Genomic DNA, 14163 nt, shown 5'->3' on the forward strand with positions numbered 1-14163 from the left:
ATAACATTGGAGTTCCTATACTCTGTAACAAAGAATAAAAATAGGTGCGGAGACTCTCCTCTGTCGGAAAAGATCAGTGTTTGTCCTGACCTAACATAAGGACAGCATCCAACGATTGTCAAGAAAAATTATTAAGCCTTGCCTTGGTGTCACTAAATGGGGTAGGCCAAGGACAAGGTTCCTGGGCGCTAAAGTGACTCCAGCATCCCACCTGCAGACATGATGGCAGGCCTGGACCAGCCACCCCCCCCCCCTTCATCACTCCACAGGCGTGGAACCCGGCGCGGCTGACCAAACTTTCATGGTCACATCCCTGGTCACATCTCCTGCCTCAACCTCTGGAGCAGATGGGATGACAGATCTGCACCACCATTCCCGACAACCTCTTTTCTCTATAACATACCCAGCCACAGCTATTCTGTAATAACATAGTGGAAACAAATATATAGAAGGAGACTATTTAAGATGGCATCAAAATGTTTGACAGTGTTAATTGACAGATATATGCAGATTTGTGTCAAAGGATGGGCTTTTTTTTTTAGTATATGTTGTATGACTGCTAGAAATTCTTTGATTTAAATCATTCTTAAGTCAAAATATTTTTAAAAGAATTTTTGTCTGCTTATACATTTGTTTTTCCCACAGAGGTTCATTTCCTGAGGCACATAAGATTGGGCCGAACTAGACTATAATATCAGAAATCTACAAAGTGCTGAAGGTTTGTTTTGTATGATTCAGCTTTTTCCATCACCAAGATTAAAACAATAACAACAACAAAGGCCAACCTTTCGTGGCAGAGAATCGCATGTGAAAATCTGCATTCTGACAGCTACCCAAGTTTTTCTTGGAGAAGAATCAGAGCAAAATTTTCAGATTGTTGTTTAAGCCAGTCCAAGTTTCTAATCAGACGATGATTAGCTGAATTAGCTTGAGTCATGAAACTTCAAGTTTTGCAGAAGATTGGTAGAACTCCCCTCTTGATTCTATTATAAAAACCCATAAAGGAGATGGAGTGGGGTAATTTATTCAAGATTCTGTTGGAAGACACATGGTTTTCTGGAGCCTTGGAGATATCACAAAAACTGTGATATTTTCAAAGTGGTGGGAAAATTCTTCAAAGTTGGGCAAATAGTATTTAAAAAAATTATTGGTGTTTTGCCCTGATAGTGCTTCAGAAAGGCTGGCTACCCATTCCTGGCGCCTGCCGTGTCATGTATCATCGGGAGACTCTTTCAAAACTCTGCCCGGGAACAGATGAGAAAACTTGGGTGAAACGGAGCATGGTACACGCTCTAGTCCCAGGTATCAGGAGGCTGAAGCAGGAGGATCTCAAGTTCCAGGGCAGCCCGGACAACTCACAGGACCCTGTCTCGAGATTAAAATAATAAAAAGGGCTGGGGATGTCGCTCAGTGGCAGAGGGCTACCACTGCAAAAAATAAATAAATAAATAAATAAAGATTAAAAAAAAACCTCGACAAAGGAGATGGTTCTGTGAAAGCTTGTGGGACACCCCCAGGTGGTTCATTCTGCTCTGCTGAAGATTTGGATGCCAATCAGAAAAAGCCACTCCGTAGAGGCTGGTTGGTTGTGGAAGGAAAAACACACACTTTTACCTGCTGGATGGGGAGTATTTGGGGGATACTAGAGGACAGGCATACAGCTTGAGTTCCCTTCAAATGGTATTTTACAGCAAAGTTCTTCATACGAAACTACTGCGTTTGAAAGGTTCAACATAAACTTCCCCTTGTTGTAACATTCAGGGCCACATTAAGCTGTGACGACTATTGGAAATCATTGCTAAAAATGGTCTTTTTATGTGTATTTTTCCACTTAAAAATTTGAAGACAATGCTCTTAAAATGAATTTCATCAAAAAATGAACTTTATCAAAAAAATGGACTCATTTAGTGCAGAGTTCCTACATGTCCTTTGTCATTTAGGCCAATTTAAGTGGAGTTCCTAATTACTTACCATTTTTTAAAAAAGAAAAATTTGGGCTGAGGATGTGGCTCAAGCAGTAGCGTGCTCGCCCTGCATGTGCTGGGCACCGGGTTCAATCCTCAACACCACATAAAAATAAAATAAAGATATTGTGTCCAGTAAAAAAACTAAAATAAATATATTTTTAAAAATCTTTGCTAAGTGCTGAAGGTGTGGTTCAGCAGAGCACTTGCCTAGCATGTACAAGGTCCTGGGTTCAATTCCCAGCCGCGCCCCCCCCCAAAAAAAACCCCACATATCTACTTTTACCAAATCTGAATTTGGTGCCAGGAGGTAGATGTCAAAAATCCTAAATCATGAAAATCTAAGCTATCTGATTAACAGTGAGACACCTCTAACCCAATTTTGAAACTGGCGATTCTTGTTTTCAAATGGTTCAATAAGTCATCTTTATGTCTTGGGAAATAGGTCTTATATTTATCAACTAGAGTTTTGGAGAATTGGTTGGAAATTTTCTAGAATATATTGGCTAATTCTTGGAATCTTTTGTAAGGTTTAAAAAAAAAAAAAAAAAAAAGACTAGTTTGGGTTGAAGATGACCAAACTGGAGTCAGAGAGCCAATAATTGCTGATGTTCATGATGGAGTCGTAACTGATACGGCCACTTTGGAGAATTGCTGGGTAAAATATCTATCCACACATAACCTCTGGTTCTGCATTCAACGATTTGACCAGTTGTAGATAAAAAGATTCAAAGCAAAATGACATCTCTACTGGACAGGTATACTTTTTTTGTGTGGGGGGGTGTTGTTCTTTGAACGCTATAATGTAGCAACTGTTTACGTAGCTCTCACATATTATGCATTATAAGTAATCTGGGTGATTTAAATATACAAGTGATGTGCATAGGTTATATGCAAATACTGTGCTGTTTTATATAAGGAACTTGAACATTCGTGGATTTTGACAGCTGGAACCAATATCCTGTGGATACTGAGGAATGATTTTATTTGATTTTTTTTCTTTCCTATGAACTTTGAAAACAAAATAACATACTAGTCTGGATGCTACAAGGGTCATGAAGAGCCCCCTCCTCTGTCCTCTTTAACAGGGGCAAATGCAAGACCCCAAGCTCACTCAGTATTTACATAAGCTGACACATTTTTTAAAGGTAACTTTAAAGATAAAAATATTTGCTTGGCTTGGTGATGCTTTCCTGTAGTCCCAGCTACTTAGAGGCTGAAATGCAAGAATGTCTAGCTAGCAGGAGCAAGATAGATACCATTTAAAAAAAAAATATTTTCCTCTATAATTACCATTGTATTGATTTATTTATGGCCATAATGATATTTGTTTTGAAATTTCAAATACCATTCAAAGAAAGCACACGATCTATGCTAGTTCTCAAAATGGAGATAGACTTTGAAGGTTGAGACTATTCCACTCGATAATCTGGAAGCAGAGAAACTAAAGCTTCCTGAATATATCGTCAAAGGGAGCCCAACCAAAAATAATTGAAATATCATCAGACAGTAATGTTTGATGGAGGAACTAAAGAGGAATTTTATTTGTGGGGGAAAAAATCACTTTAACTTTTATAGAACTCGTCTATTTTGAAAAGCACCAGTAATTGAACTGATTTCCACATATATCCACTTTCCTGCCGACGTTTTGAAGCATGTTTTTTCTAATGATGATAATACATGTGCCTCATCTTCCAGCAGCTCCAGGGAGCTGAACACATTTTGCAGATATTATCTCATTAGTCCTGATTCTGTCCCCAGGTATTTCTCAGACATTATCCTGCGTTTTAAAAAGATGACAACTTAAAATGGAAAAGACACCAGATCTCCTGCAGTTCTTGCTTTTTTAAATGCTGTAGGTAAATAAGCATGGGCATGTGTTAGTCTAGCTTCTTGGTTGCGGGCAACAGAACTCCCACGGTAGCTGGGTTAAGCAAAAAAGGATTTTATTAAAAAGATACTGAATAGCTCAAAGAATTTCCTGGAGAGGCAGTTTTTCTGGCTTATAGGTTGACCATCCCAAAGCTCATGGTTGCAGGTCTTTGTTTCTTTAATAGATGCTATTTTTTTATAAGAATAGAATTAAACTTACAGATACATGGAGCAGATAATACAGAGTTTCTATATACCCTGTGCCCAATTTCCCCCATTATTAATTTTTAACAATAGTGCATTCTGTTTTCATTAACGAATCAATATTGATACTATTATATTTTAACCAGTCCACTTTTCATTACTATAATGAAATACCTGAGGCAGTATACTTATGAAGAAAAGAGATTTATTTGGCCCAGTTTCAACCCTTGAAAGTTCAAGATTGGCAGCCCTTTGGTTCAGCCTCTGGTGAGGGCCTATTGGCCATGACAGAAACGTGGGGAAGCAAGAGATCTTATGGCAAAACAAGGAACCCGAGCTTGGAGGGTTAGGCTCACTTTTCTTACAACAACCCTCTCAAGAGAATTAACTCAGGAGTCCCTCATGAACCACCTTAATTCTTTGCAAGGATAAAGCCTCCCACTAGGCTCTATCTCCTAAAGGACCCACCACTGCCATCACCAAGCTGGAGACCAAGCGTCCAGCACATGACCTCCTGGGGGACAAACTACATCTAAGCTATAGTGATTATTATTAACTGCCACCATAGATTACTCAACTGTCCTTTGTTTTCACCCAATACCTCTCTTTTCTTCCACAATTCCACATTGCATTTAGTTGTCTGTCTCCTTGGGGTCCTCTAGACTTAAGCTTCTCAGACTTTCCTTGGATTTGATGACCTTGACAGCTTAAAAGGTGTTGCCTTTAAGAGGAGGAGCTTAGTGGGAGGTCCTTAGGTCTTTGGGGTCTTTACCCTTGGAAGGAATTAAGGGAGGCACAGAGGAGGATCCTCCTCTCTCACAATTTCCTGAAGTTTTCCTGGTGGTGAGATGTGCATTGTGGGTTTTGACCACAGAGGCCACATCCTGGTTCATCCCATCAAAGCAAGGGTTCACACCAGCTGGACATCCCGTCAGTGCTGACCCCAGTCCTTCCACGAGTTAGTGTTGTTAGGTCTCTCTGAAGAGTAATGTTATTCTTCTGCCCTCCCCTTTCCATACTGTCCTCTTTGTAGAGACAGAAGAGCTGCTCTCGCTGTGGGGGGTGTTCTGCTGTCTCCTGAGGATTGTGGAAGGCAGTTGCTGGAATCACCAGCACAGCCTCTGGGAACCCGCAGCCAGCTCCCCTGGCCTCTCGGCTGATTCCCGCTGTGCTTCTCCTGATCCAAGTTGGCATCCTATCTTCTTTATCCAGGTGACGTCCAGGAGACCCCAGTGGTGCTCTGCAGGTGGTCGACCTGGATAAATCTTTGAAGACTCTGAACCCCTGTGGGCTGCTGGTGGGCTGGCGAGGGCTGCGGGAGCAGAGGGTAACCCAAGTGGTGAGGGCTTTGACCTAGTCACCCCCAGGCCCTGGGATCAGAGCTTGACCCTCTTCCCTTCTGCATTTAGAAACCTTCCTGGACGAAGATCTAGTTGAGTAGGGCTTTTCTTTCCCCCCAAAGAAGTAGAGACTCCCAGAACCCTCGAGTTGGGGTGGAGTTATTGCCACTGGGTCAATAAAGATGACGGGACCCCTTGAAGTCCAGGTTCCTGACAGGGGGTGGGAGTGGGCCTCGGCAACACTGGAACTGAGTGCCACAGAAGCAGGTTAGAGGAGGTGTCTGCTGTGGGGCCAGCATCGCTGTCTGGGGTTATGGATTGAGTGTTTATGTCCCCCCAAGTTCGTAGGCTGAAGCCCCCACCCCTGGTGTGATGGTACTGGGAGGTGGGGACTTCAGGAGGTGTGTAGTTTTGACAAGGTTGTGAGGGTAGGGCCCAGGACAGCATTAGTACCCTCGTAAGAGGAGACCCCGGAGCTCCTGTCTGTGTCAGGACACAGCGAGGGGGCAGCCATGTGCAAGGCAGAAGAGGGCCTCACCAGGACCCCATCAGCCAGAGCCCTGATCTGGGACTCCCAGGCTCCAGAACCACAGGAGCATCATTTCTGCCATCTGAGTCCCCCAGCTCTGGTGTTTTGTGAGAGGCGCCCAGACTGACGGAGACTGCAGGTTTCTCCACGGCATCCACCCACGGGCTCCCTCACCCACTCCCCAACATCCACTCTCTAACTCTCTGAGTCCCCTACTCGGAATCCAGATGAGCCTGGAATCCCTCACCACCCTCTCGACCTGCTGAAGGTGTTTCAGCTCTGATTTCTGTTTGATTTTGTTTTACCTGGTGAATCCTCAAAACCAGGAAGCTGAGGCCTGGCCCTTTCCTTGTTGGTCAGGACTCTCCCTGGTGGTGTGCTTCTTTTGGCTGGGGAGCCCACCCACCTTTGCCTGGCTGAGCTGAGCAGCAGGCTTGGCAGGGGACCAGCACCCTCAGACGGGGCTGTGCAGCAGGGCTGGGTGGGGGAAGGTCCCCGTGTTAACCCAAGGACACAAGAACTGGTTTGGGGAATTTGCAGCTGAAACACAGCCAGGAAGTTTCCAGAATCACCTGGGGAATGTGGGAATGGCGGACTCCAGCCAGCATAGTGGAACCTGATGAGATCCTTCCTGAGAACACCTCAACTCCAGCCACATCCCCACCAGGTCTTCCCTGTGGAAAAGAATGCGGTTGACCTGTTTCAATAGAATATGCTTCTGTAAAACTGGCCTGCGCTAATCGTCAAATGTGCCTACTTGGATTCTGTCGGGCTGTTTTTAAATGCATTGCTTTACGTTTGAGCGTTGGAGTGAGGGCACAGAGGACTCCCACCTCACTTGTTTGCGGCAACTCCTTGTTAGCAGCATAACACAACATTAAAGAGGAAGAGCATTAATTAGGCCTCCATGCAGTGGAGCCCTTGGCTGGGCGGCCCCACATCTGTGCCTCTGCCTCAGCAATCAGTCATCTCCTGCCTGCCAGAGCCCTGCGCGGGTGGGAGGCGTGGGCAGCGTCTGTCTGTTCCTTTCCACCTTGCACAGCATGTTCCTCCAGCAAGGAGCTTATTCTATCTCAGAACCAGCATCCTCGCATCCTCGAGATGTGCTGTGGAGTCAACCGCCCACCACCCACGCCTGCTCAGGGCTGCTCGCCCTGAGGGTCCCTGTAGAAGGGACACCTCGCCCGAGTTCAGAGGCCCAGGAATGTCAGCAAGGAGCTGGGAGCTCCTGACCCTCACAGAGGCTCCCAGTCCACTCAGAAGTGGGGTGTGTGCCGGCTACATATACACTCACCTGCACACACACATGCACGCACACTTGCACACGCCCACACTCCCACACTCCCAGCCCACTCAAACCTCAGAAACTCACGTGCATATTCTGCACAACCCCCCCTTCAAGGCCCCAAGACGTCCCCGAGGGCCTCCCTCTAGGGGTGTCTCATGCAGGACCACAGGCGGCCACCAGGTCTCCTCAGTGCTTCTTCCCGTACATCATCATGGCCACCCCTGGTCCCCATGCATCTGCCCAGGACTTCTGGGGTCCGGGCTCCTCCCCTGCAGCCCCCCCATCTGCTGAAATCATCTCAGTTCATTAGTCAGTGAGGAAGGAAAGGAAGGAGGGGGGAGGGAGGGTCAGCATGTCCTCGCCGTCCCTGCACTGCTGCTCCAGCAAGCCTCTGGTCACATGCCCCTGCGCTCATGGAGTCTTTCTCCTCTCACCTCTGCATCCACCATCCTCTCCACGGGGCTTCCACATTCCAGGCTCACCTCTCGAAATCCCACCCTCCTCTCAACCTGACCCAGGATGGGCATCCAGCAGGCAGGGAGAGACTGACTTCAGCTTTGCATGTGTCTTATTGTAAATGCATCAGGACCCTCAGGGACATTGGAAAGAAAAGAGGTCTCCAGAATGTGGCTGTCCTGACCATGAGGTCAGGAGTGACTCCGTCCCAGGAACCCCACTGCCCTCTCTGTGCCTGGCAGGCTTGAAGCCTGGGGCTGCCCCGTCTTTCCTGGGGTGGACACCTCCCCAACATGCACATTTGGTCTCCTGTAAAGTGGCTCCTCCCTGCAGAACCCATGGGGCAGCAGGAGTGGGGTTCTGGGCTCACAGAGCCCCCCGGGGGACCTGTGCTAACCTGCTGCAACAGCCGTCCAACTCTGTGGCTAGTGAGGTCCCGGGTCCTTCCATTGACCTGACTTCACTCCATCACTGGGTCTTGGAACCCCTGAGGGATCTGTTTCCGCATGGGTTTTACTGCAGGGCCTGCCTCGTAGGAGTGAATGATGTGGGGAAAGCTGAGACATGGCTGGGCACAGGTCATATACACATCCAAAAAAAAAAAAAAAAAAGGAAGGAAACTCAGGTAGAACCAGCCGCACCTACATGTTGGTTGCAGTTTGGGGAAATGTGAAATCCTCAATGGGAGGCCATATCCCGTTGGGAACCAGTGGCATCTGATGCGTGGCCGAGGGGCTTCTCCCAGGTAACGGGTCTGTCAGGCCAGGAGGAAGGCAGGGAGGACCAAGTTTTGCCGCGGGCAGCCCTACCTGAACTTGGAAGTGGCGCCCCCATGCGCTTTGTCTCTGCAGTGCCAGAACCAGGCGGCCTCAGACTCTTCAGGAGCTGAGCGAATGGAGGTGAAGCTCCTCACCTGCTCCTGGCAAGTCCTCAAGGTTGGCGGCCCTCCCTGCCGAGGACCAGGTAGCTAGGAGCTCTGTTTTCAAATGTTACGGCTGGGTCTGCTTCCATTGAAGCCTAGAAAGTTAACTATAATCAGTCAGGCTTGGGTCCAAGAGTATATTTAGACCTAAAACATGAAGGGAGACAAGGTTCCAAGGAAGTCACCCTCTAGATCAGGGACAGAGTGCCTGGGACAACACGGGTGAAGGCACGTACCACAGCTTCCTGCCTGCACAGGATCCAGGCCTGAGCTCAAGAATGAGCACATCCCATAAATGGGACCTTTATCACCAAGGTCGCTAGGAACCACGACCCTCCCGAGGCACAATTAGGAAGGGGTTTCTGAAGCCGTCAGTCTGTTCTATGCCCTCGTTATAACAGAGTCTGCATGACTGTACAGGAGTCAAAAATCAGAAACTGGTGTAGCAGATAAATCATATGATGCTATAAATTATACCATACGGATCATTCCTATATACTACTGTATGTAATGTATAAGTTATGCCTTATAATTATCATTCCATATTGTATGATAATATTATAATTATTCATACCAGAAATTATGCTTTAATCAATTGAATTTTTTAAAAACAAGGGCCCCGCCCCCTTCCGCCCACCCACAGGCTGGGTGAGGTCTGGATTCCCCCCTAGACAGCCCGGTGCTCCCTGTGCTCCGCAAAATGAGACCTCAGAACACAGGACGCCCTGAAAGTATCTTCCTGTGCCGTGCCTGGCCTGGGGCAGCCGAGATTCTGTTGCTACCTGTGAGAGGGAGACCCCAGTCCTCTTCCCCTGAGAATACAGGAGCAGCCTTGAGACTCTGGAGGGCCAAGCACAGAGCAGTTCTAGGCTGCTGTTCCCACCACCCCAGGGTCCCTGGTTATGACAGTGAGAGGATCGGTCACCACCTTTGTCCTCCTATTCTGCAGGCTTTTTATAAATACTCTCAAAAGCTAAGCAGATGTTATATCCCCAAACAAAAGTCCTGGAACTTATCACCAAGGACCTGGAAGCCTCTTCCCTGCAAGCGAGTTTTCCAGGGAGAAATGTTGGGTCTGTGCACCAAGTGGCTTATCCCAGCAGAAAAGAACAGCTTGGGGGGATCTCACAAACACAAAACCAAACCACTTGGCGTATTTTCTGCAGAGGACCCTGGATTCACTCAGAGCTGCTGAATCTGATGTAACTTTTTCACGGTGGAGCTGAGACCACCAGAAACCTCCTCATGGTGCACACAGAGTGCACCCCGGCCTGTGTGTCCACACAGCTTGCCCACTTGCTTTCTGAAGGATGAAGATGAGAAACTGGGTGCACTTGTGTTTCTAGCTATCCTCAGCACCATGTTCTTTTAGCATCACAGTTTTTTGAACACTAAGCTGCCTCCTCTGGAGCTTCCAGATGCACATGACGTAGGGAAGGCGGTGACGTCCCCCAGGCCTTGCTGACCCTGCTTTGAGAAAGGCACAGAATGGTGTGAACACCCAGCCTCCCTGACCAGAACTGTTTTCCTCCAAGGACTTAGGACTTCCATGTGAGCTCCCCATTCACTTGGGCCCCTGCCCTGCTTTTCTGAAATGCAGACATTCCTGGCAGGGACAACACTGCACAGGGACCCACCACGTCCCTGCACTCCCTCTGTGTCTTTGGGTGGTCCAGCCCTCCTCCCACTTGCTCTGGGGGGCTGGACTCCCAGGAGGACAACATACACCTGGTTAATGGGGCTGACCCCAGCTGGAGAGGGGTCTTGGCTGTCCCCTCTTCTCCCAGAGCTCCACAAGGGGCATGGGTCGGCGGAGTGTGGAGAGTTAGGGGAGGGGGCTGGAAGAGAACGTTTAAAGGAGGAAGAGGGTGAGGAGAGAGCCGAATCCCACTGACTCCGTCTCCCCTGTGTGGGGGACGAGGTTCTGAAATGGCTTACTTTAGAAAGCCAACCAGATCCCAAAGCCTGCCTGCTTTTTATAGCACATCAGCCCCTGGTTCCAAATTAGCAGCTTAATCTCCCGCCACCGCTCTGTTCCCAGGGGAGGACTAAGCCGCTGGGGAGGCCCCTCCTGCACTGCCATCATGACAGCTGTGGAGAGTCAGGGCTGAGGACTGAGAGGCCAAGGCCGGGCAGGAGAGCTAGGGAGGACCCCAACCCAGCTCCAGAACCACAGTGGCCCTGCGTGGCCCTGAGCCCCCACCTCCTCTGCCCCAGGAAGGTCTTGGCTCCAGGTTCTGCTGAGTCTGGCTTTGTGCAGTGAGTGGGCGGATCACACTCCTGGTCTCTAGCCGGTGCCTTGCGGGTCAGGAGGGACTCACTGTCCAAGGATCCTGAAGAAACAGAGCGGAGCGTCCTCTGAACACCTCAGCTTTGTCCCTGTCCCACAGCAGCCAGGCCTTTGCTCCTTTCAGGTGCAGTCCAGCTGGGGCCCTGCTCCCCAGGGCTGCCCTTGGAGGCTGGGGAGGGACTGGCCCCGGGTTGAGTCCTGGCCTTTGGTTCAGTGTGTTCGCTTCTCAGGGCGCCAAAACCCAGCAGCACAAACCAGCAGCTTAGACACAGGGAAATGTATCATCTCACAGTTCTGGAGGCCAGAAACCCAGATCAAGGCATCGCAACGTTGGATCCTTCCAGAAGGCCTAGGAGAGTCCCCCCACCCCCAGGCTCCTCCTCGCCGCAGGCACCTGCTGGCAATCCTCGGTGGCTCTTGGCTTTCAGACGCATTGCTCCTCTCCCGGTGCCCTCCGCCCAGCAGGCCCTCCCCTCTGTGGCTGTGACCCAGGCAGCCATGTAAGGCTGAGTCTCAAGGACACAGTCATGTTGGGTCAGGGGCTACCCTGCTTCAGGACATTCTCATTTTAGCTAACTGCATCTGCAAGGACCTGACATGGGTTGGATATGGGTGTCCCCGCAGAGCTCCTGGGTTTCTGCAGGAATCGGCAGAGCTGAAGTGACTGGCCTATGGGAGCTGAGACCTGATGAGTTCTAGTTTGAAGGACTGACTGGGTGGTAATGAGGCAGGTGGGCGTGGCTGGGTGGTAATGAGGCAGGTGGGCGTGACTGGGTGGTAATGAGGCAGGTGGGCGTGGCTGGGTGGTAATGAGGCAGGTGGGCGTGGCTGGGTGGTAATGAGGCAGGTGGGCGTGGCTGGGTGGTAATGAGGCAGGTGGGCGTGGCTGGGTGGTAATGAGGCAGGTGGGCGTGGCTGGGTGGTAATGAGGCAGGTGGGCGTGGCTGGGTCACGGGGTGTGCTCTGGAAGGCTCCTGGTCCCTGTGACCTCTTCCCTCACCCCTCCTCCTCCTCCTTCTCTCTCTGCCCCTGACCCCACCATGAGCTGCTTCCCTCTACCGGCCCTTCCCACCCTCCATGTGAGCCTTGTCTTAGGCCCAGAGCGATGGAGCCATCAATCTACTTGCTCATTGTACAAAACCTGGAGACATTCTCATACTTATGTATAAATGACCCCTCATCCTCCACTGTCAGGGTGAGAGCTCTCTTTTAGTTAATTCATTTTGAGCCTTAAACCTATAGAGCCAGACTAACCCCTTCCTCTGTCACATATCATTGCTCTTTTTCTTTATTTTATTCTTAACTTTTTTTTTGTTTTTAGTATGGGGATGGAACCCAGGAACACTCAACCACTAAGCCACACCCCTAGCACCCTATATTTCCTATTTTGAGACAGGGCCCTCACTAAGTTGCTGAGGCTGACCTCAAACCTGTGATCCTCCTGCCTCAGCCTCACGAGTCATTGGGATTACAAGCGAGTGCAACCATACTGGCCACTCGTTTTATTGCACTTACGTATCTATGACGATGTGATAAAATACAATAGTAATGACAGCTCCCATTTGTCTCTCGGGCTAGGCGTTGCCCAGTGTTCGGTCCGTACAGTCCTTAATCTCCTGAATAACCCTCTGGAGGTGAGCTGGGTCAGCTCCCCTGGCTTGTGTGGGTGCAAAGTTTTCAGAAATTTTGTAAGTCATAAAACCATCAGGAGCTTGATATTGGTCATCCTGGGAATGGTGGTCATGACAGTCAGCGGATGCCACAGGTCAGGGCTTCTGGTGCTGGGAACCCCTCAGTGTCACCCACTGCCTCTGGGGCTGGTGGGCTTGTGGCGCCCGTCTTACAGAACCCGAGGCAGGGAGGGGCGGTGGTGCCCGAGGACATACCGCCAGCAACCCGTGAGCCCAGATGTGGACTGAGTGAGTCTGAAGGTCGCTCTACTTTCCACCCACAAGCAGCTTCCCCTGGGATTAAAAATTCCTCCAAGTGGACCTTCAATGGCTGCATAACTCTCCCATGTGCGGCCTCACCACTTCTGGTGAATCCCCAGGGGTGAAAACAGGGAGGCTGTTAGAAAAGCTTAATGCTCTTTCCTTTCTCTCATGTTGGTCCCAGCTGTGAGTCCAGTCCAGTCCTAGCCGGACCCCCGCAGGACCCCACTGGAAAACTCTGGGCCCTTCAGAGGGTGGAGCCGCCCCCTCGCGCAGGCCCCTGTGTGGGAACTTTGGGCAGGTTTCCTTCTCTCCAGCGATAAACTCAGCCTCCACCTCCAGAACAACAAGGGGCGGAGCCTCAGGCAGGTGTGTGAGCCTCTGAGACCTCACTCCTGCTCACACACACTCACACCCAGGAACAGTCACACTGTTGTGCACACTTGCAGGTACACACGTGGACGTGTTCACTCTCATGCACTCACACACATATACTGCACACACTCTCACATACACACTTACTGCATGCACACCATGCTCCTACATCACCTAACTCAGCACGTGGCAGCCTTAAGGACACACCAAGGTACGGGCACATTCCCTCCCAGGAACAAGACTCTTGGGGCCAAGGAAGGGCTCAGCAGGGTGGTCAACATGCAGCCCAATAACTGTTCTACAAAGGAAAGAAAAAACGCATGAAGAAATCAGCAGACATGTGGGAAACTTCCTAGTCATCAAGGTCAATGTCCTTGAAGGACATATTCGTTGGTCAGGGCTGTTCTAACAAAGTGCCACCAACTGGGAGACTTAGCAGCAATTTGTCATCTCCCAGCTCTGCAGGCAGGAAGGTGGATACCAAGGTGTCCGCAGGCTGCCAGGAAGAGTGGGCAATGTCTCCCTGGCCTCTGGGTGTGCTGGCACCCGAACACTACGGCACACCCAAATCTCTGCCTCCACCTGTACCTGGGGTCACCTCGGGCTTGCGTCTGTCCACTTGTCCCACAGTTTCAGTTTTTTGTACGGACTGTAGACATACTGCACTAGAGGTCCACCCGGTTCCAGGCTGAACTCATCTTAACTAGCTACCTCTACAAATAAGATCACATGTTGAGTACTAGGGCTGAGGACGTTAGCATACAAATCGGAGGCCACAACCCAAACTGAACTGGGACCATCTTGTCCTGGTCTCTCCCACTGCTTCCTCTGGGCTGCCCCGAGGGACGATGTCCTGACGGTGTCCATCTCTTCTCCAGCCTTCCCACACACCTGCACTCACTCCTTTGGCCACAGGACAGCATTCTGGAGGTTGAGGGTCGATATGAATGTATTCAAGAAGTCTTGCAGGTATCGGGTATTTATACACAATA

The sequence above is a fragment of the Ictidomys tridecemlineatus genome, chromosome 1, assembly GCF_052094955.1.
Source record: "Ictidomys tridecemlineatus isolate mIctTri1 chromosome 1, mIctTri1.hap1, whole genome shotgun sequence".
NCBI lineage: Eukaryota > Metazoa > Chordata > Mammalia > Rodentia > Sciuridae > Ictidomys > Ictidomys tridecemlineatus.